The sequence below is a fragment of the Athene cunicularia genome (genome assembly GCF_003259725.1).
Source record: "Athene cunicularia isolate RWA chromosome 4 unlocalized genomic scaffold, athCun1 chr4_part2, whole genome shotgun sequence".
Lineage (NCBI taxonomy): Eukaryota > Metazoa > Chordata > Aves > Strigiformes > Strigidae > Athene > Athene cunicularia.
In genome coordinates this window covers 24,324,532-24,351,672 of record NW_020799099.1, presented here as the reverse complement: position 1 = coordinate 24,351,672, position 27,141 = coordinate 24,324,532, and the positions used below count along the sequence as shown (strand labels likewise).

Here is a 27,141-nt window from a genome sequence, read left to right as displayed (position 1 = left end):
TTTCTTGGCAGGTACCTGCAAGCTGTTACGGTGACTTCCCTCAGTTCCCATTAATCCTGGACCTTGACAACTACTTGCATCCTTCTAGTCCTATACATGTATTATAAATCAGATTACAAATCACCTCATGTTTTGTTACCTAGGTTCTAACCGTTCCTACTAAACAATTATGACCAATCCCCTCAGCCTTGGTACGGGGCGGTACAGGGAATTTTAGAGTAGCAGTCAGTTGCTAGATTTAAAATACAATAAATGTAAAATGATTTTTACTAAAATATCCCTTAATTCTATACTTATATTAAAATCAAACACATTTTAATTTCAAGTGATAATAAAATCAGTAACAACCTGTTTTCTTAAGTTAATACATAAGACAAATACTAGCTAAAAGTCAGAAAGGTTTTAAATGATTCTTTAATGTTTACTTTTAAAATGTAAATGACATCTTTGTAATCTAAGGAGATCACAGAATACTTTCCATTAATGGTCAGGGAGGACATCCAGAGACACCTTTCATGTTAGTGCCTTAACTGATGGATTGTCTCTTGATTTAATTTGCATATACAGTTATTAATTGATTACAAAATATTATGTAGAATTAAGTATATCTATTATGCATTGATATTCACAACAGTACTAAAAAGGGATGGGAAGAACTAAAGAAAAATAAAAATTGAAAGAAAAAAGTAGATTGGTATGATTTGCATTATAATCAACCTCTTCTGTACTGTACAGCAGTGTTAAAAAACCCTACCACCACCACCACCACCCATGCACACACATACCAATACATATACAAGCCAATACACATGGCTGTTAGGAGTTGAGCTGTTGCATACTTAATATTTACTGAACAGGTATTTCTCAATTCATATTCAAACCCCATAAGTGCCATACCTAAAGCTTATGCAGCCCTCAATATCTACAACTTGGAACATAAAAATGACAGTTTCAGATGCAGATATCTTGCTATTAAAAAAAAAAAACCTGAACAATTACATATGCATTAAACAAGCCTACACCATTTATTTCCTTAATCCTTTATGTGCCAAAACACACACACACACACACGAATAAAAAACAAACAAAAAAACCCAGACATGAACCCATCTTACTATGCATTATTAAAATGCCAAGCACAGTAGGTTGTTAATTTTTCACTTGAAGTAACTGCATAACTTGGTTGGGGAATTATTCAGTTCTAAAAACTCTGTAGCCATTTAATTTCACCTTTCATTTTCTATCATCCACAAGTCAGAATCATATATGCAGTTTAATGAAAAATAAAGTGCACAAGTCCTTGAATCCCAGATATAGATGGGATGTGCTGTGAGTGATTTTTGTCACCATAATGGATAAACAAGTAAAAAAAACAAAATAAAAATCTAAATATACATAGATGTTAGTATAAGCATAGTAAGTCAAAAGTTATTTTTATCATACTGGAAACAAAATTTCTTCTTTCTATAAGCCCAAGACTTATTTTCAATCTTTTTATCACATCTCCATGCTATGCATTATGAAGACAGATGCTGATAGATGAATGGCAATAGAATGATGATAGATTAAAAACAGTGACACCCAGAAGTACAAGAAGCTTTAAAGAGTACTTTGAGTATAAACATAAGTGTTTAAGCAAGAAAATAATCTATATGCCAGCAGACAAGCACTGCACATTCCCCACAGACAGATTCTTTATCCGTGAACACCCTCTTGATATTAACTCTGCAGGAGTCAGGACTGGGGAAGGATGCTGAGTCAAACTTGTGGTAAGTAAAAAATTTAACCACAGTAGATGTGCACTTTACTGTCCTGACTCACACAGAAGAGGGCTTTCAAAACTTCTTAACATATAGGCCTGTAACTGATGCTTGTTTAAACAGTCTAGGAGATGGGAAATGTGCATACTGATCTCCTGTAAAAAGGGGGTGATCGGAAGATCATAGATAGGGTTACTCTTTGTATAAAATGCTAAACATCCACCTGGGCAGCAATTTGGAGGCACAGAAGTTATCACCTGGCCACCTGCACAAATAACATCCTGTCTTTAAGTGCTCTGCTCAGTCTGTGAGCATGCTGAGGGAAGGGAAGATTGTGACATCATCTCACTCCTGACTTAGGTAAGTGGGAATCCCACTCACAGGGATCAGCTGTTCCAGCTAATCCCCCATGGGTAATTTTAAAACAGTTATTCTAGATCATGAGATACTTACTGTTTTTGTATGCCACTACAGCACTCTTTATTAAGAGGCTCAAGAAAGAAGGTATACCATGCAGTTTAATTTAAAAAAAAAAAAAAAAAGAAAAAAAAAAAGACATAGAAGAAAGATCACACAACACACACACACTCTGTAGTTTGATAGAACAGGGGGTTTGGGGGGCTATATCTTCCTCCAGAAGTACCCAGCACTGAGTTTGTCTCAATTAGATTCAAAGCCCACATTGTTTCAGAACACTTAAGAACTTTTTCGGAAGCTAACAACATGGTAAATGACACATGCTGACAAAGCACATACAAGCTCAGTTGTTGTATTATCAGTAACATGCTAGTCAATACATTCTGAAAAAGAAGAACACGTACTTTTAAAAATGGAGAACAGATGCACTTACATGACCTACCCAGTTTGCATTTTAGAAGACACAGATATAAGATACACTCCCCTATACAAGTTCAGGCAATTTTCTGGACTACATGTTTGTAAGATAACCATGCAAACAAAAAATTTCCATTGTAAGAGAAAAAATAAAGCATTTATAAAAGAGGATCAGTGACTCTGCTCAGGATTTGTCAGGTTATTTGTTGCTGTTTGTTTTTTTTTCCCTGCCCTTCCAGTTTCAGGAAAGTCAGAAATTCTGAACAGGGTCATTCATGATACTGATTCAGCTGCTGCCTTGCCTTTGAAAAGTGCCAGACCAGTTTTTCTTGTTTCTTTTCGGAAAGCAATGTAATGGGACAATAGCTTCATCTCCCAAATTAACTATTGTTGGGCATCCAGCTCTAGGCAATTGGCTTACTCTGTGTAAGCACTTCTTTACTACCCTCCTCCTTGTTTATATTTCTCAAAATGTAGCATATTATTCTCTTTAACTGTAGCAGTTTTCCACATGTTCATTCATCTTAGTTTGTCTCACTGGATTTCTTCAACTGTGTCTCATTAAACAGTCTGAATTTTTCTTTCCAGCTGCATGTTAGGTTGACTGACTTTCGGTGAAATTAAGGTAGATTTACTCCAATGAAAGGAAAACAGAATCCAATCACACAGCCTTAAGATTTAAGAGACTACAAAGCTTTCTAGGCTATGAATTTTAATACTCGAAGATTAGCAATTCATCTTAATCTCAGTTCTATCCTTCTAGGACAAAACAGTTATTTAGAGTTCCTGATACGCTTTTTACTAAAAACATAGCTCCAAAAGATGGTAAGAGTTCATAATTCCCAAGAGAACAAGGTCCTGTCCCTTGTCCCCCATCCCTAGCACATTTATTTTGTGCTTCCCATTCTGTTGATAAGGCAAGTCAGTTTAACAACAGCTCTAACAAGAGTCAGAACAGAAGGGAGTAAGTCCACATCACTGCAAACTGGGAATGGAGGCAGAAGCTGAGGGCAGAGGGGAGCAGGCAGCGTTGTGCAGCTTACATCTTTGACAGACTATATCAGCTTTGCTGCTTCTGGAATCACTCCCTGATTTTTATTACCACAGATGTATATTTAGAGTCAACAGGTCAGATTCTGATTTACAGCCAATTGCTTGTTACTGAGCCAGTAATCAATGATACGTTAGTTCTGAAATAAAGTTACAAGAAATCAAATTTATTAGCAGCAAACATTTCAAAATGTTCAAAATGTTGGAAGACACTGGATCCCCAGTTTCACCTTATTCCAAACTGAAAAATGCAGGTGAAATATTCCCTGGCCTGACAATCACTGTGCCCCTGGTAAGGGACACAAGCTGGTAAAGGATATGTACAGTAACATAACATAAAACACTAACAGAATTGAACAAAAGCTCATTAGATATACTGAACATGTTCACTAGTCAAAACATTCCCAGAAATTAATCTCTTTTTGCAAATAAATTAATAAATATTCCTTATTTTCTTAAAATAAACTCTTCACATCCTTTCCTCCTCTGGAACTAAAAGAATTCTAGTTTCTCAAAGATTGCTTTTCTGGTTTATTTCTCAAAATCCTTATTTGGCCAATAGCAGTTCCAAGCTGAACATGACCCTTGAAGGCCAGGAGATTCCTTTGCATCTTATCCACATCAGCAACCAAAAGTAAGACTGTGCCTCTCCCTACCTGGCCACAAAGAAAAGTAATAGAGGATACTGCAACTTTGTCATCTGTTCTATCCCACCCTCAAAGATCTTCGGTAGGGAGGGAACTGATTCCAGAATATATCCACCATGACTCCAGTAAAAGGACAGTAAGTTCCCACCTTAAAACACACTTTGCTATGCAGCTGACACAGGTTTGAAAGAGAAAACAGACTGATAATGTTACAACCTTAAAAGTTTCTGTCTTGCTATTCATGAGTAGCAAAAAGTTATGCTGAAGTTTCTAAGCTGCTTTTAGATGAGAAGTATTTAAATTACTTTAGCTTTTCCCTATGCCATGCCCTTCGTAGGGCCTAGAACTGAAAGATTTCTTTGGTTATCAAGTCCCCCTCATCTGCTATCATAATTTATAATACTTCATAAACTGATCAAGCTCCAGCTTTTTAATGTTCTCTTACATTCACTGAAGATACTATGACATTTCCGAAGCAGTGAAATATCAGTCCACCCATTTTGTTCCCAGTATCGTACTGTAGCCTACTTATTCAATAGAATCACCCACAGAATCACATAACTGTCAGAGTGTTTTATGAGTCTGGTTTTTAAATGAGAAGATAAGTAATTAGATCTTTAAAGACCGTACTGTAAAGATAAATTTTAAAGTTACTAAATTCACATTTAAAAGCTTCATTACCACAGCATCTTCAAAAAAAAAAATCTCATTTTTTCAGTTGCAGCTGGTTGCTTAAGGGTATACCTAAACAATTACTTCATGAGACTAAAATGAAGGCTCCTCTCCAGAACACGTTACAACACTAACACTCTGCTGCTGTTGGGTAGAAAGTGTATTTTGCATAGGCCACTTGAGAATTTACAAAATTTTACAGATCGGTAACATATTTCAGCACACAAGGAGAACAAACTCTCAACTCAAGCAAAGCTCATTAGGACTGAAAAACAACCAGCAAAACTAGGAATGATTAAACATCGACATCCTGAGATAGAGTCATGAGGTTGGATTTTTTTAATAATGTTGTTATACATCTTCTCAGTATAACTGGGTAGCCATTAAGTGTGAAGAACAGCTATGAAGTGAGAGAAATCCTACTGAAGAAAATCAATATTAAGTGGTACTTACTAAGTTATTTTCTATTTTCCCTTTTATATCTGAAGGATCCCAAACAGCTTTACAAAGCAATCAGATTCTAATTGTACAGTGATTAAACTGACAAACACCAACTGTTCTGCACTGAAACAAAATATTTATATATTTTTTGCATCAGTTCAGATGTTGCTAAAGTAAATCCCAGAGTAGCACCAATCAAGTCAACAGGTTACAGTTATTTTACCTACGAGAACACAGACTTTGGGTCAAAGTTTCAATATTGTTTCAGGTTAGCCTTTTTCTGTGGTAGGGTAGTCAAAGGTTTCCCCATTACCAAAAGATTCAATCAAAAAAGACATTTGCATATTGTCACATACTGCCTCTGTGTCACAGCTAGAATGCAGTGAGAATTTCCCTGACTCTTGATTATAATGTTCCTACTAGAAGAGAGGCAAAACCCCCATGTGTTTCATAAAAGTTTCTGTGCAAATTTAAAAAAAAAAAAAAAAAGCTTCAAAACCTGGGACTGAAGTAGTCAGCTGCACACCGTTGCACTTTACTGGTAGGAAGAGGAAGCTTTCAGATTGAATGGACATAAAAAGAATATTACCATAAATCATTATGCAAACTACATGCTAGCAACCAATGCCCTTCAGGAATGTATCATACTTATCTAATCACTTCCACCTTCTCTTGGTTAAGATAAGCTACAGTTCATTTTAGTTAATAGAGCTACAAAAGTAGGATGAAAGAAGTATTCTGCTTAGCTTGCGTTTTGTAAACTTGAGGACGTATGTGGCAATGGAATCAATTAATTTACCACCCAGTCAATTTCTTCACTTTGAACCTCTATCACTGCCAGCAAATCTCATTAACCTAATCTGGGCAGTGAAAACGTTCCTCTGAAATTCCTTCCCAATAATAATAATAATAATGTTATACTTACAGTGTCTAAAACTTTGTTTTAAAAGACTTCCAACAAAAATAATATTCAATGTAAATTTTACAACATTCAACTTAATATGAAACTGAGGCCATAAACACTGTTTTTAAAAGCCCAACACTTGAAGTAAATGACAGATTATTTTCATTAATCCAATTCTGTTTCTAGCAAACCAAAGTTTAAAAAAATTTCTCCAGAATCCAGGGAGATAAAGGACAATGTACATTCATAGTCCTGAAACTTCAACTAAAGCAGAGACACAGAGACCTTTAAAAAAAAAAAAAAAATTAAAGGTGTATATGATACATGATTCAAACTACGACTTTGATCCTGCATTCTCCTCTCTTTAGCTATTTCCTTTCCCCATCTCTGTTCCTGCACAAGTGTTAATTTGTGACAAATTATGGAACTCATTGTCGCAGGCCACAGCAGGTACCAAATGTATACATGATTTTTAAAAGCAAGTAGGCCAATTCATGAAAGAAAAAGAACACCAAACTTACAGAACAGAAAGACAATTAAATAAGCCCGTGGACTGAACATGGCCAGAGATACTGCCACAGGCTTGGACTATGCACGTATTTTGCCCTATGCAGCGGCCACTGCAAAACACCACTATGCTGACTTGATCTTTGACCCTGGCCAGCACAGATGTTCTTAAACTCTCATTTCAGTTGCAGGTGTCAGCACAGCCAGTAGGATGGAACCCAAATCCAACCAACAGGAAAATGTGCTGAATGTCATGCAAGGCCCCCTCTGGTTTTAAATCAAAACAGCATTTCTGAGACATGGCCACCAGGAACCTCAGCTTCTGTGCTTGGGCCGCACAACCTCCACCAGGCTCTTTACCCCTTTAAACCCATCAATTCCTGCTGTAAGGACAGTTCAACTTGAAAACCCTCACTGATCTCCACTGCTCCATACACACAAACGTTGTTATTTCCATTGCTTGTCTCAAACAAGCAGCTTGTCTGGCAACAGCTACAGAAAGGTTTCTCTGGTGTTTTTCTGTTCAGTGCAACAAATTCTAGGACTGCAGAAACAAAAATCAAAATCTAATGAACGAGTTCTCATTTAGCCTTCCAATTCAATCAATTCTTGCAGGCCTATATATTTACAGTATATCTTACTCCTCTCATTTACTCCAAGTTTATATCTTGAAAGAGTAATGCACACTTTAAAACAATTTAATGCATCCACACTTGGAAAAACTGTTAGGTTTACCTGAAAACTCTGTTTTGAAAAACACTGGGATGTAAAGAACAATGATACAGGGGAAAACATTCTGTCAATGAGAATTTGATCCTTAGATTTGTTCTGTAGTTTTATTTTGTATTAGCATGACTTTTTAAGTTTGCTTCCATCACAGTGGTGGTCCTTCCTCCAAAATAAACATAAAATCACTATGTTGATAATGCTAACTTTTGTTACGAAAAACATAAGCATTTTTATTTTTCTGGTTTGGGTTTGTTTTTGGTTTTTTTAAGACTATCATAAAATCTCTTCATTTCTAACACTGAATTTACTAAACCTGCTTTATTCAGAGTAGTCACAAATTCCCTTAGGTTTCATAGGGCTGCTACCAAGCACAATTTACACTAGTGTAGTACTAGGGTGAAGCCAGTTCTGGAAAGATAGCTACTGACTATTTTTATTTCAGTGGAACCAAAGTTGAGAAAAAACAGCTGTCACTATTATCAGACAACTAGTCTCTACTTTTCTATTTCACCGTGCCAGTGATCTCTCCTATCTACCATTACACACTGCTAACCTTCCCTGCACCGTGTTTAATTCTTTAGGGCAAAAATATGCACTTAGACTCAAGACATAAGCAATGACAAATAAGTCAAGATGGTTAGACAAAACATTCTTTATGACATACCTTGAAACGTTGCAATAAATATCCCAAATTATGCGATAGATACACAAGTTCGTTGTTTGTCTTAGATGAGAAAGAGCAAGCGCCTTATGCATTACTAAAGCAATGTATACACCTTTATACTTCTCCAAACTGCCAGACATCTGTGTCCTTTATGGACCTCTCCCTCAGCATCATAGTAAGAGCAAATTTGTATGTTAGTATACAGTAATGAAAGATTAGAACTAAGAACTATTTAAATTATTTATAGAACATCACTGTCTCCTAAAGAAGGCCATGCCAAGTAGCCTGCAAATGGCCCAAGAAATCCTATGAAAGAGTAAAATCTAAAACATTTTCTACTGGAAACAGTTTAGATTTTAGAATATAACAGAGCTTAGAATACAACAGAGCTTAGAATATAATAGAGCTTAGATTTTAGCCTTTCAATCCTATTCTATTATTAATACTAACATTTTGTGAAGCTCAAGGCAGTTTAAACACTACCTACATCAATAGAATGGGATCTTCCTCTATAATATTCATTTCAGATAACTGATAGTAAGAAAGTATTTACTGGGTTGTTCCTAAGATCAAACTCACTGCTGAAAGACTTTTCTCTCCCCACAAGTCTGAGTCTTCACAATTTTTACCTTTTTATAAAAAAAAAAAACCAAAAAAAAAACCCCACACAGAATAAACTCAAAACCCTACAAACCTTCCATCAGGAAAAAAAAAAAAACAAAAAAAAAAAAAAAAAAAAAGCAAACACCAAAAAACCAAACCAAACCAAACAAAACTAAAACAAACCTAGGAAGAATACAACTGAAAGGAATCATGATCAAAAGATACTGCATTACAAACTAAAGAACTTAACAAAAGCGCATTTTTCCATTTTGTGTCTTTTTGTTATTCTGAAATTCCAACCTGATTCTAGGAAAGCTTTCCTTAGAAAAGTTTAACTGAAAACAAAAATACATGGGAACATACTTATTTCAAATGCATTAATACTTTCTGATAAATTTTTTTTATCAGCTTTAGCCCCAACTGGTATTAAAGCCTTAATCACAGATAAACTTAATAAACTTTAACTAGATACTCAAGCCCTTATGTTAAGAAATTTGGCGTTCTTTTCCATTACTATTGTTAGCTAAACCAAGGGGAACTCAAACATACTATTATAATTGATGACTTGAACTAACATGGAATAGGAACTAGTGGGAACTAGAGAAAGACTTCACATCACTGTGTTAGTTCATGCCACTTCCCACCACCGATGACTGTATTACTTTTCCATTAGCATAACTAGATTCTAAGTCAGGGACAGAAGAAACAACTAACTGAAAGCTGTACAACAAAGTTACAGAATGAGACTGTAGTTTAAACTAACAGTTGTTCCTTGTTTTCTATCAGGAGAAAGAAATAGACTTGCCTTTATTGCATAAGATATTAAACGCTAACACTACAAACCATCTGAAGAACAACTCTTACCTACAGCAGCTGATTGAGAAATAACCACTTTGGCAATCAAAGCTGGTTCCACCCAGGCACAGAACCATGGATTACCTGTAGCTCAGTACATGCAAAAGCTGATACTCATTCAATCTTGGATATAGTGCCATCTGTCTCAGGAACTGGTAGTTCTTCTGGACAAACACCTTGCTAGCTGAGCTTCTAGACAAGGCTTGACATTCAGAAGTATTTTAATAATTTGCATTTAATAAAACAGGTTTACAACACTGTCAGAGCTGTCAATTAATTCCTTCAGACAGTAGAAACAACAACATATTAAATACTTAACTTGTCAAAAATCAGTGTATCTCCAGCCCCTCAGTTTCCTAAAGATACTTTGATGTGGTACTTTGGGAACTTGTACAAAATATTATAGAGAAACCTGACACCTCCCTAACCATTACAGAGCAGCACAGGTTAGTATGGGAATATCTTCACTTCCAACTCAACAAAACAGAAGTCTCCCATTCACAGGCCAGCATCAAGAACTGCAACAGACTGCATCAAGAAAGGGGCAGAAGAATGAATATGTAGCATTACAGGAGGGGTTAAGACCAGACACATGCTACATGAAATGCTGCTGAATGATGGTGTTAATATTCATAAAGCAAGTGTTTGGAGTTTTTAAAATAACAAACAAGGTGCAAGAGTGTACCAGATAGCTAATATTTAGTTAACATCAACCAGCTATTTGTATTTTTTCTAATCAGTTTCAAAGAAAACCTGCGTATATAAAAAAAACAGGAACTAGCAATTATTTTAATCATTTCATATTTGTTCCCCTTTTTAATGGTATTTGACTGGTATGAATGGCCTACGTGATGTAACCAACACAACTCTGGAAACCAAACATACTGTCAGATTTCAAGCCTGTCTGAACTAATCCCAGTCTCACTTCACACCCACACACCAGGCTCCCTCCTACTAGCTAGCTTGGACTTCTCTTATGCACACAACTTCCTTATGTCAATCTTGCAATTAACATCCACATCTCCTCCCCAAATGATGCCAACTCTTCTATGAAACATTCAAGCTATGAAGACCACACCCCCCCTTTATGCTCTTTCATCAGCTTCTTTTGCAACCTGAGAATAAGCTTCTCTTGGGAAGGCAACTCATAAGTGTTCAGTCCTTTTCACCTTGTAGAACAGTTTATCTAATAAAAAAAAAAGGCACACATATGACATTGCATCAAGAACCAAATGATACTCATGCTTGTAGATCAGGTCAGGGAAGAGATTTATCTGAATTTTCATCTGTCAGCTGACTGGTTTCACTGCAGAGTAAGATGAGGTAAGATGATCCAATGACAAACCAAAGTCTAGGAGCTAAAAGTACTAAAAAAGGATTTCTAGTTTCTGTGCTCATTTTTTAAGTACAGATAGGGAAGATGAGTCTTTCCTCCTTCACCTCTTTCTGTATCCTACAGTTAAGAGTTAGAGGAAAAAACAAAAATGTACATTCTTCATACGACAGGCTTTTCAACTATTTCACATCCCATACTCTAAACAACATGTAGATATTCTGAAACAAATAAAGAGGAGTCTTGCCAACTCAGGAAAATCCTGGTGTACAGTCTGTTGGGGTCCTCATCGGTGTGCCACTGGTAATCTATCACTGACTTATAGGGTATGTAGGTCACATAGTATTGTTCTCCAGAAGTTACAGGACATCTAAAGTTCATTTGATAATTGCCATATATTCAGTTCATATGTAAGCAATTACTGTGGTTGCCACAGGAATATTATGCATCTGTCATCTTCTGTGGAGTATACTGTATATGTGAACAGAGAGAACTGAAACACCAAACATTGAAAGGATGCTCCAGAGCCCACGTTATCTAAACACAGCTCAGTGCTACAGAGCCTCTAATTGACATTTTAAATAAGTCTGAAATCTTAAACCCACTTTTTAGCGGACAGTTGTCCATACAGTAATAACCAATCATGAAACTCAGCATTCCAAATAGAGAGCTCATGGTTCAACAGACTTGTATTATGAATTACTTATTACACACACACACACACACACACACACACACGCTCTTACTTTACCTGTAGTTAAAGCATGTCAACAGGTCAGCAAGGAAAAACTTGGTCTGGCAGCTGTTCCATTTGGTGGACAATCTAGATCTAAATTTTCTTCAGCTGACACGTTTCAGCAGCATTCAGCTTTCCACTACAGACAAGGAAAGACAGAGAAAGGAGGAAAGAAAAATTTTCATTCTCTATTAATAAAAAGTAACTGCCCAATACTTGAATGAAATTTGGCAGCTTAATAACTGGGGGAAAGAAAACCAAACTTAAAGAGATTATGATAAAATCTCAAGTAAACTAGAGAAGCAGTAATGTATTCCACAGCATGTCAGGTCCACACAGACAAGATCGGTGCTTTCAGGCCTTTCACCACTACCTTTGTGAAAAACCCTTGAAAACAGCAAGGCCATCATCAGCTACGAGCTCACACCACTGTAGAAGCAATACACATTTTCCTTCCTTGCTGCCTTCTGTTCACTGCTATGACACAAAAACATTTGCATCCATGCTGCACCTCAAAAACACTTGTGCACCACACACCAAGTATGTTTGGGAAAATTAAGAAACTGTTCTGGCTAAAAAGTAACCACTGGGGGGAAAAAAAAAAAAGTAATAAAATGCAAAAGCAGAAAAGAGTGGTGTGACACTGAATACTAAAGCTGGCTACGCTGCCAGAAAGCTGATGTCAGAACATACTTTGCAGACAGGAAATGCATCATCTTGTTAAACAGGCTAAATGCAAAGTTAAAGGAGAAATCCACACCTTTCCTTCAACACCAGAGTCATTTATAATAAATTTATATTTGCCATGTAACAAGGCCGCACACATACAAAAAAATGCAAGTATGAAAAGGGTGTCTATTCATTTATACAGTGCTTAGCATTCAAAATTGATTTTACAGACATCCTGCTAACCTGTCTGGCAGAAATTCCTCCAGACTGCACAAGTGAATTCAAAATAGAGAGGCTGTCAGATTTTCTGTTTTATAAGCAAGGAAGTAAAATTCTAAACCAGTTTTCAATAGGAAAAGGAATCATGAAAAAGTTAAAAAGGGAGAAAATAGTTATTTTGCATAAACATAATTTTTGGCCAAGAAGTCATAGTTTAAACCAAATTCTTAAACAGGTTTCCCATCAAAGTAGTATGAACAAAAACGCCCCAAAATTAAGAGCTTATGGGAAGATACTATTGGTTTACAGATCACACATACAACATGGTTTCAGTACAGGCTAGACTAGATGATCCAAGAGACCCCTTGCCAGTTTAAGCTCCTGAACTTTAGGAATGATTGTATCAGGTCCCTCCACAGAGATGAAATCTTGTAACTGTCTTTTAGCGTCATTTTTCCCCTCTATTAAAACAAAGAGGTAGTCCTAAAAACCAGTCATTTTCTCATGTGAAATGATACCAGAGTGAATCTCTCTATCCTCCAGATCATTTTTAAAACACTTCCGGCCATTGCCTTTAACATAATCCTACTCCAGCCTGTGCCTCTAAAAAACAGAAAACAAAATATATACCTAACACCAACATGGAACTAGATTAATCCAGAAAATATTATCAGGTAAGGGTTGGGGGGGGTGTTGTTAAAGTACCCTTTAAAGAGTATGTGTGGATTTTATTTCTAAATTCTACATGAGGAAAAAAGTTTGTTGTTTTTTTTTTCTTTGACCCCAGTTCAGAAAGGTATTACTTTGCATAGCTCACTAGAAATAGAAATTCTTAAGAGACTCAACTTCTCCGCATGCTTTTATCTGCTGATATTCCATATGGCCTTTGTTACTACTAGCTGGCTTCCACAACCTGAGGATGTGTGTAGCATCACTGAAATAGTAAAATATGGTTCACAAAATGCTAGCACACTGAACCATGATATGTTTAATATATTTTCTTATTAGTCAAAATAATTCTGAGTGGGGGCTCTAAAGGAAAGAGGTTTTTCCATAATTAGTAATTAACACTAACTCCCCTCCTGTCTGCTTCATACATCCATTATGTCTGGTCATAGAAATAAGATTATAAGTTTGATTTGTTAAATACAGTCTTTCTGGTTTTGTTTTGCTGTATCACTTATCTTCGTAAGTTTATAAGTGGAGCCTATAATTGTGTTCTTGACCAAGCTGTCTTTTAGCTCAAATAATTATTTTCTCCCTTGGATTTATCTTCTTTAATTTGCAACGTATCTTAAAAACTACTGTCATACACATAATCAAAAAGGTATAGTCTAAATGAAGTCCTCATGGCTGAGGTTTACAAGCTGATCAACCCAGCATTTTTCTTTCTTTTTCGCAACATATGCAATAGTTCATCACAGGGAACAGAAAAGAAGGGGTGAGGGGGATGTGGGGGGTGGAATAAATAGCCCCTGCCCATAGTCAGAAGTCTAGCACAGAAGGTAACCCCAAGCCTCTCTAGAAATCATTGCTTCCAGCAGATGTGGGAAAGGAGTATTCAAGAAGCACCCATGGAGGGGCCTCAAGTGATCAGAATTCAGTGGGGGTGGGTGGGGAACTGGCATCTTAGCACATTTGTTTTAAAGATTCCAGAATGCTCCAACCTGAAGAACATTTCTTATCTAGCATCACAAGCCTGAAACTGAAAATCATTGCAAGAGACTGAAACCCATAGCCAATGAAGAACCAAGTTGTATGAAGAACAATCCCATTTCTGAACTGGCTAGCACATATTTTCCTTTATATGCTTAATAAAGTATTACACATATTTAAGAGTGGTGCTGTATTATCCTAACATATTCAGTGTTTCAGCTTCAGAGTACTGCAAGACTGAGTCAGTGAATCTTTATTACAACTACTGAAGCAATAAAAAAAAACTCACAAAGGTCTGTTCTTTCGTACTCTACAAAAGCATCGTTTCTCTATGCTATGCAGTTAACGTGCAGGTTTTAAAGAAAAGGTATTCAGAACATAGAAAGGTTTTCTGATCACACATACTTTAAAAAAATCTGGATCTGAACCTTAACATCAAGCTATGGTAACTTTCCAGAATCTAAGTGCCTTTAGCTTGCCAACTCATTTAAAAAACAAATGAAACAAACAAAAAAACCCCCACTGTATACCTTAGGTTAGAGGGCAAAAGAAGACTCAGTCTAGCATACAAAATCACAACAATTTGAATAATCTAAAGAAATTCCAATTTCCAATCAGCTTTTCTTCTTTTCATTTAAAAAGCTATAATTTAATTGAAGAATCACAGTTAGAATTAAACAGAGAGCTTCTTGTACTTGTGGCCCAGGAGAGTCATATTAATCACACAGTGTTGCCAGCATGTAGTTGTCACCAGCTCTCATTCACCTCTAGACAAAATTCAGTACTGCCACATAGAAAATAATACATCCTCATCTCCAGAGAGTACTGATACTTGGATCACTTTCTAGAGACTGATAAACTATTATTGCCAAGCACAGTCTTGCCTTATGTAATGTATTTTTGGAAGAGTAAGAACTTTGCTTTTGAATCAAACACATAGCTTTGTAAAAGCAAGCAAGCAATACCACACACCAGGTAAAAAAATAATACACATCTGCATTCCGTATCCTAAATGGGGGTGGGGTAGTGTTGGGGGAAGAGGGGCAGAGGGAGGGATAGAACACAAAAAGTTTCTGCTCTCTCATTTCTGAAAACTGAGACCAATGAGGAATATGATGACATGGTAGAGGAACAACTCAAAAAAATTGGAACCAGACAAAAAAAGAAAATATTTTTTTTTTCTGATATTCATGAGATATATAGATATATAAGCTTACATTGCTTGGATAGCCTGAAATTCTGTCCTAAAATGGGTGTGATAAATACATCTAAAAGTTTTAGAACATAATGATAGTCAATGCACAGTAGTAACCTTCATGAATTAAGATGCTCTATTTTATATTTTGATATCAACATCATTACAGAAGGCAGTTCCCAATGTTTCTTCAACCCACAGCAGAGCAGCCTGTCAAACCTTCATTTAATAGGCAGGTTACAGGACATCCTCAGAACGGCAAAAGCCTTTTCAAGGATTTGTAAGTGAGTAGCCAAGAACTAGCCATCCTCTTCTACACAATTAATTTTGAGCTCAGGATTATACTGCACTTTATTTGAGATGAAAGTTGTCCTTAGAGACTGTATCGCATCCAATGTATCATAACCTATACCACTACCCAGGCTAGATACTATGAAAGATGCATAGCCTTGTGGTTTGGGAAATTTAAATTGCTTTCCTTATCTTTCCCCTTCATATGAAAGCCCAAGAAAATAACCCCAGAAACCATAGTCCACAGATTTATGAATCAATACAAACACTCCCAGTAGCAATACATGCCATTCAAAAATCTCACAACAACAGCAGATGGACTTTAAAATATTAAAAGGAAGGTAGGTTAAAAATTAGCTCCATTTCATACATGCATGTGGTAATTAAGAGAAAGAATACATCATAGAAGTGATACATCCTGGGAAACTTCCCCCTGTGAGTTAAAAAAGTCTCCTAACCTGTTAATTTTACATAAAATTGTGCCTATTTGCTTTTGATTTAAAGATCAGTTGACACTGCAGGACTTCCTCAGATCTTTGTTCTTCTTCACAGCTGTGTACAATAGCATCCAATTGAAATTAAAACCTTTGTTTAATGTCACTGTTATCTCCATCATTCAGACAAGAAATCTCACACCGTGAAGAGGCATCTCTGTTTTGTGCCGTTACTGTACAATTAATTAACAAAAAAAGAGTTAGTGCACCCAAATAAACATGAGCTTCAAGAGCAGCACAATAGAAGGTTGTTTACAACATACAGTGGATTACACAGAAGAGTTTGCCAAATTGTCACTAACCCAAGCTGATTAAGTCTGCATGGCAGACAGCAGACATTAGCACAGGTCTGGAAGCAGTAAAACCACAGTGGCTTGGATTCAATACCGTACAAATATGACAAAACTGCTTTTGAAGCTAATGTAGGCATCTTAACACCACATTTCCTAGCACTCCCTGTTCTAGGATCTGCTTCTGCAGAGCCAGTGTGGGTATAGGCATGCCCACAGTCCTTCTTTTATGTTGTTTCAAAACAGGGAGTTCTAGCTACTTTTCAACAGCCACAGCAATGTGAAGTTCTACATCTCACTTATCTACTCCATCAGGTGAAAAGAAAAAAAAAAAGAGAGGCATAATGTTTTAATGTTTTAGTAATCCTCCTCACCAGATGAGACATAAGAGTAGAGGTAGGGAGAAAAGTAATTCTCAGTACTGCGCTCTCCCTGGATTGTACAGATTGTGCTGCACCACAGCAACCATCTATTTACCAGTCAAAGGATCAAAAATCACCTCAAAGTCATTCAGTCCTTCCCCCTGTGCCATGGTAATACCCATTATGTTTCTGTCACAATTCCCAGATGCTTGCATCACCCACTCTTAAATTATTCAAAACTTTTCCTGTGATAACATATTCCAATGCAACAGTGTCTTACCAACCAAAGGAAGAAAACAGATCATTGTGAGAAAAGTGTATATTCCACATACTTAGACTAACCCTCACTCTCATTTCTCCACTACCTCTTTCCCTTCTTTGAAGCTATAACAACAGCTCCTTGTTCATTCAGTCATTCCTTCAGATAGCTGGGTATTCTTACAGCTCCTCTCCAGACTCCTTGCAATGGGTTATTATCACCTGCTTTTTTTCTTTTTTTTTTTTTAAATAAATTCTGTATTCAAAACTGGATACTACCTCAACACTGGCTAGCAAGATTACTTCATTTAACTTGCAAAATACACTTCTGTTCTCACTTATGTGATGCAGGCACAGGACATCACAGTAAGAATTAGAAGGGTCCTAAAGCTTTACTGAAGAAAGCCTCAGGGAGAAGCATTTGGTCCTTCTGGCCTTCTCCAATTACTCCAGTCAACCAGGAGGCAGTAATTACTTTAAAGAAGATTCACTGTGTTTGAAGTAAGGAACTGGGCTGTGAGGCTCATACTTTTGCTATGCAAATCTCAGCCCCAACCTGAGAACCAGCCCTATTAAAAAAAAAAAACAAACCTTTTCTAAGGGCAGAATTCAGTAATTCTGTGACAATATCTTGGTATGATATTCTCTAATTTTAAACTTACATAACAATGTTGACTCATTATTCTTGTCATCCATGATAATACGTAAATCCTTCATATATATATAAAACAAAACAAAAAAACCCACCCAAAAGCCAAAACACTATCTCATGAGTCCATTCCTAGAGAAAACAATCATTTTCAAGCGGTTTAGCACTTACCCACACAGTTCATCCAGACATTCTTTAACCACAGTTGTGACATTTTCCACGATAAAGAGTCAGGCTTTCAGAGATCAACCACTCCTCTCCTGTTAGTTTTTTGGAGAGAGAAATTGCATTAGTCTAACATGGTTTAATCTTAAAAATAAAATCATATGGGCTACTGCTCATTTCTTTGTAATCATCTACTGCTTTAGGGGGGTTTAATTCCCAGGAAAAATACTGGAACAAATAATCAAAGTTAAACAAGTGGCTCTACAACTTCTCATTTCCACTTCCCCCCAACACCCATAAAGGCAGACACTATAATCGCTCTTCTCAGTGTCACAGTATTACATGCATCCTCCATGAATTAAGTAACTGCAGCAGCTCAGGGATTACATCAGCCAGCTCTTACCCTTTCAATAGCATTTTTAAAATACTTCAAATTTAAACTATCTAAATGCTCTATAACTTATTCCTTCCTCACATCAGTTTAGCATTTTAGCACTTGCCTTGAACACCATGCTCACCTCCAAGTCCCAGTCTAACTACAGATGAAGTGAAAAAAAAAGACACCCACAAACCCCACACCTCAGTCTGATTTCCATTATCTGTCCACAGCTCCACTCTTCAAACAGCAGCAAACCTTCCCCGTCTTTCTTTTTACTAACATTATATTTCTATAATGATTTCTTTTTACTCTTTTTGAGTTGGCCATTCTGAATGTTGCATTTTAATTATATGTGCTTGTGCTTTATTTTTATACTTGTCCTTGGCAATCCAGCCTGGGTTGCCTTTCCCTCCTTGTTATATTTGTTGTTAAAGTGCTCACTAGTAGACAAGCCAGCCTCTCACTACTTTTCATATTTTCCTTCGTGGAAGAATAGTTTCAATTTCTGTCAATAACGTAATTTCTGGAAGGAACAATCTCCTTTTTTTTTTTTTTTTTTTCTCTTAACACACAACACTAGTGGATAAGATTCATGTTAACCAGACTTACCTGAAGTTTGCCTTTCTAAAAATCCATTGTTTTATTTCACAACAAGTCCTCCTACATTGACTCTCATTTGATTACTTTCGCACATGTTACTTATATTCTGGTTGTAAACAAAGCTTGGAAGAGCATATCCTGTGGTTTCTTTCTTCATATTTAGCACACAGAAAGCTTTACCAAGGTCCTCCAGGAACTTCATAGGAACCTGCATTCCACCATACTCTCTAACCAACACTCCTAGGTAATTAAAATCCTGTGATCTGGATGATTTCTGCTTGGTGTCCACAAACATCTTCATCCAGAAAATCTCCCTGGTTTGGCAGCCTTCAGTCTCCTCTACCAAGACAGTAACAATATTCTTTTCCTTTTTATTCACACAAACTCTTAGTAGAATTGTTTAGAATAGGGAAGTGTATTTATTCTGCCATCAACTGCTTTTTCAACTCCCTTATGTCGCAGAATCCAATATTCCTGTACTTGGATAAATTATATTTTTATCTTGGAATATCTGAATGTACAAATGATAACCGCTTAGATCATATTATCTCCCGTCTGTCACTGATCCCAAGGCTGAGTGCTCCTGAAATGTTGCTGTTGATACCTCTTTTAAACCTTAACTGTTGTTACTTTTAATGTTTGCCAAAACTCTGTATGAATATTACAACTAGTAATAGAATATGCCTTGCTGCAAATACAACAAAATTTTATTCCCCACACTTGTTGCTACTTTAAAATCAAACAGTAACTTTTCACCTACTGAATCACTGCACATATACCTGCTATGGTAACAATACAATGCACAGCAAGTACTGAATTTAAGCTATGCATAGTTTATAATTACCTAAACTAATATAACATCCAGGAAATAGGAGGCATTACTATCAATTTAGAATTTTAAATTGTCAAGAGGAAGAATCAGATAACATTTCATTCATCTTTAATTCATTTAACTTTTTAAAATACGTCTGCAGACAAGTATTTCAAATGCTGTTGAATTTCACTGAAGGCTAATGTGAAAAGTTCATGCAAATACAAGCCACAAACCCTGCTAACGTCTTTTTTTTTCCTTATAGGCAAAGACAAAGACTAAAAGAAACATTAAATACCTGGAAAAGTGTTCAGCTTCTATATAAACCAAAAGTCAAATAATTCAATCATTGTAACCAAGCTGACTTGAATGTCAGCAGGACTAAGGTCTCTGTGCCCAGAAATTCCTCTCTTCCCTCAGCTACAGAAGTTGAGCTAACAAAAAGCATTATCACTTCCTTTGACCTCTGTCCCTACATCATTAATGTTGGGTGGTGGATGCAATTTACTATTTCTGATTTACCCATTTTACTAACAACTTGCTAAAAACAGCACTATTAACAAAAGATATAACTTGTAAATAGCATGTATCATAAATGCAGCGTTTGCTAAACTGCCTTAGTTGTTTCTCTCCGAATATATATATATATTTTTTTTTTTCTTTTTTCCAGCAATAAAGGTTCTTGTGAAAAAAGTTTTCCAAGACCAAGGACTCACTGGCATCCAAGCAAAACAAACCCAGCTCTATCTAGCCCAAGGAAACTCTGCAAAACCATCTCAACACTACTGTGTATTCTGCTGTATCAACACTAGCAAGTCAAGAACCCTAAGCACTGGGCTGTTGATGGCAAAGATCATGCCAGCAAAATACTGCTGAAGGCAGATGTAACCACTGACATCCATAAAACCTCTGTGTTATGTGGCAGCCAGTTCACGCTGGTCTCTCAGTGTTGTTCACATTGCTGAGACCAAACCATTAATAACAGAAATTGTTGTGAGGGCAAATCAGTTTCTGCTCTCCATGTTTATTCCTTTTTTTTAATCCGCTTTTAAGAAAATGTACTTCCATTTCACATGCTCCTTATCCTGTTTCAAGGAGCTGATAAAAAACTTTCTAATTGTTTACCTGAAACCACTCCAAGCAGGCAATCATAATTAATCTTAATGCAAGTCAGTAATTCAGAAAGGAAATTATCCTGTTACACCTATTGCTGACTATGTGTTCTGTGATTCCCTGTACTGAATGACAAATGGCCAGTCAGGAAAAAAAAAAAAAAAAAAAAAAAAAAAAAAAAAAAAAGACCACCTCAAAGTAACAGACTAGCTGAATCTTTGAAACTCAGAATTGCAAATCCCAGTATGACTGATATTCCCAGTCCACACCACAGGCATTCCAAAGACAGATGGGTGATTCAGTAACATCAGAACAAAACAAGGAGCAACACACCTTTTATGAAGGCATTAATGGTTTGCAGAAAAATCTTTGGCTGTTTAGCACCTATCATCGCTGTACAATGGTCAGGCTCACAGGAGAGAGAATCCAGCATAATTATAAATCACATTCAGAGAGGAACACAGCCCTCACCTCTGAAATAATCCACATCTCACTGTGATTGGGAGCATATACTTCCTGCAAAGTCCAGCACTGAAAATCAACGGAGTTGCTCAAAAAGTGAGATAAGTTTTTTGTCCCCCATAGGTCTTCTTACAGGAATACTGAATGTATGACACTGTTCTAAAACACATTTATTGTACTGACAAAGTTTTTTAAAGTGTCAGAAATGTGCAAGAAGGAAACAGAATAGCTATGTTTAATAAAGCACATGGGTCTAGTGTAACAAGTCACAGATGTTTCAACTTCAACTTGTAATTATAAAAGTAACACCTCTCTACACAGGCTCCCTTCTTCCCTTATATGTTCAAGATCCATGCTTACAGAAACAGTAATCTTAGTGTAATGCCAGTGAAGCAGCAAGCCAAATTACCTCTCCCTCGCAGGTTTGTTGCATCAGGGCAGGAGCCTGCCACATCAAAAAGAGTTAAGATAATTTAGTAAAAACCCACACTACTTTTTGGAGCTGGCTGCACAACAGCAATTTTTCATTTGTTGCTCTGGCTGGTGTGTCAGAAAAACATCTGAAAAATGTTTAGTTAGTACAAATATATGAACTGTTAGATGTTAATAAGACTAACTCCAAAATACAAAATTCTCTTCTCTACTGCTCAGGGGTACCTGAGGTTTTAAAAAAGATTTTGTGAATGCAAGCAGGATTGATTTTTTCAGTGGTTCAACTCTTCAACCATCAGCACAGTGCAACAGAAACAGCCAACAGTTAAACTCAAGTTACAATTCAAAAGTGTAATGGCATATAGGTCTTATCAATAGCTTAAAGGGTTTTGGTTGGTTTTTGGTTTTTGTTTGTTTTGGTTTTGGTTTTTTGGTTTTTTTTTTTGGTTTTTTTTTTTTTACATACATTAGGAAATCCTTCTAGCTGTGAGCTCTTTCACTAGCATCACTTTAGCACTTCCCCAGGCAAACTAAACTGCTACTGGAATAGTTACCACCTTAGGCCTATTTATATAAAAGTTTTCACAGAAATAAATCCTACCCTCCACCAACATAACATACAAACAGTTTGTAAAAAATGAACTAGAAGGACAAAAAGCACAAGTGTCTTTTAGCAATAGTTATTTATGCAAAGAACCTAGAAAGTTTTTATTATCACACAATAATTTAAAAAAACAACAACAACAACAACAACAACAACAAAAAACCAACAACTCCACCACCCCACTCCCCCCCCCAAAAAAAAAAAAAAAGACAAGTTCTTCTAAGGCACGCAACTGCTTAAATAGAAAAAATTGTGTCTGTCGTACTGTTTGGAGACTACAGTAGAGGTACAAGGGGAGAAGATGACATTTGACTACACTTCTACAGTTAAACGGCAAAAGTTACATAATAAGAATTTGCCTAATACTTTTAGCACTAATCTAGCTATGTATTTCACCACAGAGAAGCAGATAACATGCCTTCTGCAGTGCTAATTATGGTTAAACCAGAATTAACTGTCATGGTCTATTGTCACTGTGCAGATAGGCAATTCAGTATTACCTCACAATTTAACCTTTTTTTTCCTTTTTTTTTTTTTTTTTTTTCTTTTTAAGATGAAAAAAGTCATTGATTTCCCAATAACTTATTACCCATGGGAAACCACCACAGTTTGAAACAGAATAAATTTCAGGAAAAATTCTGAAACTGCTATGAAAATGTGCTTCAATTAGTTCAGAGAGAGCATGAGTTGAAGCCTTATGAAGAGTTGTGTACATCTTACACAAACTAACTCAGGATCTCATTCCTCCTTTTCAGGTGGCAGTTGAATTTGGAGGAAAAATACTACATGTATATATGAAGCTAAGGTTTCAGGACTCCTGCATGCAGATAGCTATATTTGTATCATGTTTCCAAAGTTTTCTCTCTTAATTGAAGGTAATCCCACTAGATATCACAAGTAACACGTTCCTAGATCATGTCTTCAAATACCTTGAGCTTCTACGACCACTGTCACCTGCTCTTACTTTACTTGCTGTGCTTCCATGCCACACAGAATTGCCTCACCTGGACATGCCATTTAGGATCACCTTTGACAAGAACTTTTTGGCCACATGGTTTAAAAAGGGAAGCATTCTTATCATACCAGAGTCATTTACTGAAAGATACCTATATATTATAATAGGAAGTCTTGTAATCAAAGCCTAAGACAGAAAGTAAGACAAGACACATTCCCAAAAGCTCCTCATTCTTTGTAACACTAACTTTAGCTATAAATGCTTTGCTACCATCACAGCATCTCCAAACTTAAGACTTTAAAATGTACCGGTGTGTGTATATATATTACACAGGAGTAATTATGTCAGAACCATTTATAGCTATAAGCGTTCGCAAGTGCATTCAAAACTGTTCTTTCAATTCAGCCCAGTCAGTCTTCAGACCTGACCCACATCTAACTGACCTGCTCCCCATGACACAGTGAATTCCTAAATCTACTTTTCAAATGGATTAATCCCATCAGGAAGAGGCATCGTTTCTTGGAGTCTGCATGCAATTCTTACAGAACAGCCATACCAGCAGCTACTTACAAGCCTTCATTTGGCCACTCTGCTGTACTGCAAAAAGGACTAAAAAAAAAATAAAATCAGAGCTTCCAGTTCACTAGTCCCCCAGCTTCTGAGCTGTGCAGGCCTTTGTAGCCTCTTCTAGAAGCACCCTGAGGTTGCCTGTCTTGACTCAACACTATCAGAGCATGAAAAGTGCATCCGTAACATATCTAAAGTATAGACATCCACTGTTGTGTAATACATTACCTGAAACACACCCAAAAGCAGAACAAAAAAAGCACTATTTTGCCAACAGCCTTACTTGATGCCCTCTTTCCCGGGGACTTCCTCCAATGGTGATAGCACATACGATTTTTCCTGGGTTGTAGGTCAGTCTTACACTAAATAACTGCCTGATTAGACCGAGAAGAGACCACAAGCAAGCTAACAATGTCAAGTCAGCATGTTTGAGTACAAGAGTCTTAGAGTTTATGGGTCTGTAAACCAAAATACAGTTATAAAACTGTTACAGAAAAGGATGACCGGAACAAGAGGTCACAAAAGCCCTGTTCTCAGCAGCACATAACAAACACCACTAACATACCAACTACTCTGGATGTGCTGTAGAGCACAGTGAGAGAGAACATCTCCCTCAAATATTTGAGAGAAACTACTAGTCATAATAACATTATACCAAAAGGTGGAGACCTACATTTTTTAAAACTTAAGTATGCAACTCAAACATTAAGAAACTAAACAAGATTTCCATAAGCCCAATTAAAATGTGAAAAGCCCTTGCAATGAAACCTGCAAGCATCAAAAAGCAGCATTTGTATACTAATAAATAAATATATGCAAGAGTGGAAGAGAGGCATTTGTGAATAAGTTTCAAAAAACCTTAAAGCTTGATGTACATCAAAGTAATCTTGATAGCCCTTCAGTGAAGAGTTTAGCAGAAACTGATGCTTCAGATGGTACTCAGAGTATGTAAATCTGAAGACTAAAGCTTATCAGGCATCAATGCATTAGTATAATCTTTTGAAAAGAAAATATATCTATAGTTTTCTAAAATTCAGTTTCATGCCAGGATCAAGTAAAACCAAACCAGCAGCACTTTCTCCAATCTTGGTTCTCTTAGTTTTGGATTCTATGGAGTTTTGTGTCTCATTTAGGGGAAAAAAAACAAATAAACCAAAATAACCCTCACAGACGATAATCCAGTTTTTACCATCACCAGCATATAGTTTAGACACAACATGGAGACAGTAAAGTTTTTTTTAAAAAAAGAAAAAACAAACAAAAAAAACACCACAGAAGATGTAACTGAAGTTATGTTTCTTCCGTGGGCTTTGTCAACACATTTTTCATCATTTTAATAGAATTCAATTATTTTTCAAAGCACAAATCGTCAATCACCATGGATCAATAAATAGATTAAAATAGCTGTTAGCAGAGATCAACCAAACACATTTATCTTGATTGAGATGGGTAACAGAAAAAGGCATCTGGATGTTCCATCAGCTTCACAACTGCCATCCTCAGACCAGTATCTCACTAGTACAATCTCTCCCTTTGCAATTATTTATACTTTACAAAGTAGATTGTAAATTCTGTCTTTTCTGTCTCTCTTTGACCTTCCATGTTCATTAAAGTAGAGCCAGAGGGGAAGAAACGAATTACAGCATTAGGTCCTAATTCTTAGATTAGTTTCAGATCAGGTGGACTCTTTATACACAGGCCAGCAGAAGTAAGGCAGCACAAATAATGTGAAAACCCTAATCCGACTTTAGTTCTTCAGGTATTATAAACCCTTCCCATCACCATTTCTTCTAAATGGTTTAATTCTAGAAATTACAATATAAAAACAGCACAGGCCAGAAACATAGGTCTGTACTGCATACTGTGTATTATCATGTTGGTGTGAGAGAGATCTCTTTGAACGGATAGTTTCTCACCACTCCCTCTTCTCTCTGAAAATGAAACAAGATAAAAACATCATGCTTTACCACTAACGAGTTGAGGCCCTGAATCCTTCTTACAGCTTCAAAGAGGAATAAAAACACTGTTGTACAGATGAAAAGTGCAGCTATAAACTCTTGCACAGCATCAGAGTTCCACATTGTTCAACATAAAACATCTAGGCAGAGAGAGAGCACCTGCAGATTCTGAAGTCTTTGGCTTTCAACCAGAAGTAGTATGGCAGCATATAAAACAGCACACTCATTTTTAGGCATTTTTCTTCTTATCATCATCATCATATGATATGTGTTAATGCTAATTGGAAAACCAATCACACACCCCAGGGAGGAGGAGGAAATCAGACTGAAACTTAAGTCACCAAATAGTACCAAGCATTCCTTAGCGCTTCTCAGTTAAAAGAAGCCACATGCCCCAAGCCAGCAAACTGTCCTATACTGGCAGGCTGGCGCTAGACAACTCCTAACAGACACTGTGTATCTGCCAGCATCTACAGATTTGTCCACACGGAGTAACTCAAAATCATGCCGAGTTCCTACCAATAACCTTGGGTGACAGAACACGTTCACATGACCTTGCTAATAGCTCCTCACTGCCTCAAAGATCACAGAGGGAAACACAGCAATCACTTTACCAGCCCACACCACCTTCTGCAGTTACCAGGACCCTGAAGTTGCTGAGACATCTACTTTCCTTTGACATCCCAAGAAAACATCAAAATCGCCTTCAGTGATTTGGTGAGTGATGCAATAAGAGTACTGAAGAAAAAAAAAAACAAACAAAAAAAAAAACCAAAAAAAACACCAACAAATCAACGTTACTGGCCTGTTAAACCAGAAGCCAGAACCCAAACTGACAACCCACGGACAGGGTCACACGGCTAACAGATGTACCTACAAATACCTGGCACGACATAAACCGTCACACTTGTGAGGAAAAAGCCTTCTTTGACATAAAAGCGCACATCCCACGCTCTCACCTCGCCACTCGCCCGCTCCCCGGCTCAAGCCCTGCGCGAAGCCCGGGTCCTCTCCCAGAAGTTTGCGACCAACGCTGCCCGGGTCGCCCTACAAACCAGCGGCGGAAAAGCCGAGCCAGAAAGATAAAGGGGATTAGGCAGGCATTACTTCCAGTGACCTATATACTCCGCTCAGCGGCCCTGAGGCGGACAGCGGCTGCTCGGCTGCGGGGGAAACCAGCCCGCCGCCCCACGTCGCCGCCGCCGAGGCGAAACGGCGGTGAGACGCGTCCTGAGCTGGGCGCCCGGGCACTGCTGCCCAAAGGCGGGCGGGAGCGA

General features: G+C 37.1%; 1 protein-coding gene and 1 long non-coding RNA gene across 9 annotated transcripts in view; one reads left to right on the top strand and one right to left on the bottom strand.

The window, feature by feature from the left end:
* The window catches only part of FAM160A1 (family with sequence similarity 160 member A1), an 88,669-nt gene extending 61,747 nt beyond the window's left edge, over positions 1-26,922 (bottom strand). For 2 of the 8 annotated variants that reach the window (XM_026848205.1, XM_026848212.1), the window contains exons 1-4: positions 26,738-26,838; positions 26,479-26,602; positions 17,990-18,078; positions 11,751-11,874 (exon numbers count right to left, since the gene is read on the bottom strand). The gene's annotated coding sequence lies outside the window, so the exon portion shown is untranslated. Of the gene's footprint in view, positions 1-11,750; positions 11,875-17,989; positions 18,079-26,478; positions 26,603-26,737 lie in introns of all 8 variants that reach the window. The other 6 variants (XM_026848206.1, XM_026848208.1, XM_026848207.1 and 3 more) reach the window with 6 other exon arrangements.
* An 83-nt stretch (positions 26,923-27,005) lies between these two features.
* LOC113479866 overlaps positions 27,006-27,141 on the top strand; it is a 762-nt gene continuing 626 nt past the window's right edge. The window contains exon 1 of the long non-coding RNA XR_003398356.1: positions 27,006-27,082. This is a non-coding gene — a long non-coding RNA (uncharacterized LOC113479866). The remainder of the gene's footprint in view (positions 27,083-27,141) is intronic.